Raw genomic sequence first — 4,707 nt, 5'->3', positions numbered from 1 at the left:
GGAAGGGCGAATAGTGATATTAAAATATTTCTTCTAATTAATTTCCTTTCAATGTGCACAAATCCGTGCACCAGGCCTAGTGGAGCCATTTTCTCCAATAAAGGGCTCCTTGGAAAAATGGCTGATTCTACAGCAGGGGCAGAAAATAGACATGATGAGCCTGGACAAACCTGTAGTGCCAGAAAGTAAAGAAGTATTCCCCCTCCTCTCTCTCTCTCTCTCTCTCTCTCTCAGAGTGATGGGGGCATGACAAAGGGACAGAAGAACCAACTGAAAGCTCCCATTGGCTAATGCGGGAACAATTCGAGCAACAAAAATAAATAGAGTAGTATTGGATTATAACCCAAAGTACAAAATAAATATCCAGTTATAAATAAATGATTAAATAATAAACAAATAGGGGGGAAAGAGACATGCTCTGTGCAGATAATTCCAAAGAATTTTTTAAAATATTTTTTTATTGATTTCAGAGAAGGAGAGAGAGATAGAAACATCAATGATACAGAGAATCATTGATCAGCTGCCTCCTGCACACCCCCCACTGGGGATTGAGCCCACAACCTGGGCATGTGCCCTGACCAGGAATCGACCCGTGACCTCCTGGTTCATAGGTCGATGCTCAACCACTGAGCATGCTAGTCGGCCTCCAAATAATTGTTTAAATATGTTTCTATTGATTTCAGAGAGGAAGAGAGAAGGAGGGAGATTCATAGTTCGATGCACAACCTCTGAGCCACACCAGCTGGGCAATTCCAAATAATTTATGTAGCTACTTTCCCAACCCTCAAGGGGAACATAGCCTCCTGTCCTCAAGTGTGGGCTGTATACTTTGGTGCAAAGTACACTTTGGTCCAAAGAGGACACGATGCAAGGGGGTGGGAGGAAGATTACATTGAAAGTGGAGACATCTGATGGACAAACACAACCTCAGCCAGGTGACCAGGGTTGAGTGGGAAGATGTTAAGTCCTGCTGAGCGCATGGAGCAGTGGTTCTCAACCTTGGCTGCACATTAGAATCACCTGGGAATCTTTTTAAAATCCTGATTTCTGGGCCTCATCCTCCAGAAATTCTTTCTTTGTTATGGGGTGGGGCCCCAGAAATCAGGATTTTAAAAAGATTCCCAGGTGATTCTAATGTGCAGCCAAGGTTGAGAACCACTGGCATGGAGCCTTGCTAGGATGTGATGGAAAGGGTGATTTAGCTCCGCGGTCCTCTTCTCTCCCTTTTTAAAAAATCTGTTTTTATTGATTTCAGGGAGGGGGAGAGAGAGAGAGAGAAACATCAATGATGAGAGAGAATCACTGATCAGCTGCCTCCTGCACACCCTACACGGGGAATCATGCCCACAACCCGGGCATGTGCCCTGACCAGGAATTGAACCCTGACTTCCTGATTCATAAGTCGTCACTCAACCACTGAGCCACACCAGCTGGGCTGCGGTCCTCTTCTCAATAGCCATTCTGTCTACTTGGGACAGAAACAGTAGACAAACCCTGAGAAACAGTCCCCTATCTGAGAGGACAGTCACAGCCAAGAGGAGTTGAGGAGACATGACTAATCCCGTGTGGGATCCTGGGACAGAAAACGGACCTGATAGGAAAGCCAAGGGTCTCTGAATAAGACTACAGAATTGAGTTAATCACAATGTACAAAGTTGTTCGATTATTGTGACAAATGTAGCAGACCATTGTCAAATGGTAGGTGTGGGAGTGTGGGAACTCACTGCTATTGAGGCCGGCGTCTATCTGTGTATCTGAAGCTGTTCCGAAATGAAAAGTTTATTTGCAACATAAATAGGAATTTACAAATCCTCTCAGGGGTGTGTGTGGAGAAGCACAGCAGTGAACAAGGATGCTGTGCAGGGGCGGGGGTCAGGTTCCCCCTCCTAGACCCCAGGCCTGTGGCCGGCCTGGCGCCATCCTCCCCTCGCCAGCTGTGGGAAGCACAAAGCCCTTCAAGGTGGATGGCAGCCTTCCCTTTGTTCCCAGCGAATTCTAATTGCAAAGCTCCTAGTGCGGGCAGCCCGCAGCAGAGGAGGCGCCCTGCACCCTCCGGCTGCCCAGATCCTGGTGGGGCTAACCCATTGCCCCAGGGCAAGGCACCCTCCCACCCAGCCTGATTCCGTGGGCCACTCGTTGGGGCCTGTAGCCCCAGTGGCAATAGACACTGGGTCTAATTCTCAGACCTCCCTGGACAATGGGAGCCCTCCTTCCAGTGCTCCCTCCTCCCCTCACCCTCCTCCTGGGCTTACTCCACCCCCACCCTCACCGGCCTTTGAAAAACTGCCCACCATGGCTGATGTCTGGGGAACACAGCCCACACTGAGGACAGGGGGTTACGTTCCTCCTTGGGGGCTGGGCAAGTATCTCACCCCCTCCTGCACCTGCTCCAGAACCAGCCTCACAGGGCCGTGCACACAAAGACTGGCAAGACAGGCAGAGGCTTAGACGGGGCTGGCAGAGACAGGCCCTTAACTGGGATCCCGAGGCATCCTCCCCAGCAGCTGCTGGGCGGTGGGTGGGGGCAAGGTACACCTCACCGAAGCCCTGACGACACGCCAAGAACGCGAGGGCTGGAAACGCCGCTGCCTTTGTTCCGCTCAGGTGCCCAGCAGGCCCCGGCAACTGCCCTGGGAACACTGTGGCTTGGACACTCCCACAGGCTGCGGGGGTCCGCACATCAGGAGCCAGCATTGCGACCCCCAGCTCCCCCTTGGGGAGACTTTGGCCTAATTATCCGGTCTGAGAGGCTGGGTTCTTGGACTTCGAGCACCACACAAGCCCAGCTGCCCTGGCTAGGCGCCAGGGCAGGCTCGGGTCAGAGGGCTCCCTCGCCTTCCTCTCTAGCCCTCCTGAAACGTGGCAGCTGAGCTGAGTCCTACAGGGCCAGAGGGAGGTCAGCAAAGAAGAGGTGCCCCAGGCAGTGGGCCCCCACCAGGGCCAAGGGAAGAGAGGACAGCTTGGGAGGCGGCTGCTTTTCAGTACTGGGGGGCCCGTGGGCCAGCTAGTGCCCAATCTTGCAGCCATGGAGACGAATTGAGCTTGATCTGCAGTGTGAAGACAAAGAGCGGGTGGGGAGGGACTGGTCAGAGGTGTGCTGCTTGCTAGGAGAAGCGTGCAGGGCATGGGCCTCGAGGAGTGGTGACCAGAGGAGTGGTGACATTGCCTGCTTGAGGAAGACTGGGGGAAGGGGAGGGAGGGGGCAGCCCATTGCACCCCCCGTCCAGATGAGGAGCCCCCTTCATCAACATCCGGAGATACCCTTTTTTTCTTTTTTTTTTCATAGTTCATGCCACTTCAATTGACCTGAATAAAATGAAATCTAGCAAATTTGAAAATACTGATTTAGTGCTAGCATCCCTCAACAATGGCAGTGGAAATTCTACAAGTGGAATTTGTAACCTATTACACAGAAGGCATATACTCCACCGCTAAGTTAAATTCTATGCCAACAATGAGTTTCACACGCAAGCCACAAAATGTTGTCCATATTGTTGCAAAATGTCATTTAATTTCACTCCTATAACTTTTTATTTCTTGTGTTTTAAATGAATACTATATGGAGACACCCTTTGAAGGCAGCCGTCCCTGAAGCAGTGAGAGCCTCGGCCACAGGAGTCCCGGAGCTCACACAAGCCCATTGTCAGCAGCCACTCCGACCCAGCCACCTCCCTCTTAGCCTCTGACCCCACAGAGGCAGCGGCAGCCACAGGTGGCTACACCCTCAAGGTCCAGCCACCAGCCTTGGAAACTGCCTCCCCTCCCAGCTGAGCGATGGAGGGCCCCACCCTTGGCTCCCTCCGTCCTTGTCAGGCTGCCCCGCCTTGCTCTTTTCACCCCGCGCCCTCGCCCTCCCGGAAGCTGTGGCCACTTCCCCAAAGCACCATGGGCTGCGTGGGCTGGCCCACGTCCTTCTCCAGCCACGGCTTTCTCTCTCCACAAGCTCCTTGGACAAGCGTGATCTTGAGTCGCCTGCACCCAGACGCCGCCTCACTTCCCCCTGCTTCTCCCTGCGCTGTCTGGCCTCTGTCCTGGCCGGTCCACTGAAGCAGCCCTCACAATGGGGCCAGCCTCCCCGGGCCATCTATGGGTCGCCTACTTCCCTATTGCCTCTCTATCTCCAAGCCAGCGTCAGTCCTGGGCCAGAGAAGGCTCAAGTTGGGGTCTTCTGATGAGTAGAGCGACCCTAACAGCTCGAGGGTCTCCAAGCCCCCCTCAATCCCTCCCATCTCCCCCACATGCCACTTGAGGCTCCTCCAGCCAGCCGGGGTGAAGATGCTGCCCCTCCCTCACCTAGCAGGCTCAATCTGGCTCCAGCCGGAACTGCTTTACTTCTTAAAGCCACCGGATGGCTGAGGGTTTAGCTTAATGGGATGAACCATCTGGGGACCACAGTGAGCCTGGGACTTGGGGAGGGTTGGGGGGGCACACTTCACATACCTGACCAGGACAATGATCCCTTCCTTCCCCACCCCATGACTGCTCTGAGCCCTGAAAATTCCAAACAGGCTGCTCAGCTGCTAGCGGAGAGGCAGCTGAACAACCTTGCTCTTGCCCGGGAGGCTTGAGGCGAGGTCCCCCGGGGAGAGGCGTGTCAAGAGTGAGGAGCTGGGAACCCCCAACTGAGGCCTCTGAGGAGGTCTGTGCACCCACTAGCACCAGGGGGCAGCCTTACCCGATTCCTACCTGAGTCGCCGGGATGGGCTC

The sequence above is a fragment of the Myotis brandtii genome, unplaced genomic scaffold, assembly GCF_000412655.1.
Source record: "Myotis brandtii unplaced genomic scaffold, ASM41265v1 scaffold959, whole genome shotgun sequence".
NCBI lineage: Eukaryota > Metazoa > Chordata > Mammalia > Chiroptera > Vespertilionidae > Myotis > Myotis brandtii.
The sequence above is the reverse complement of the archived record's forward strand: the minus strand, read 5'-3'. Positions refer to the sequence as shown.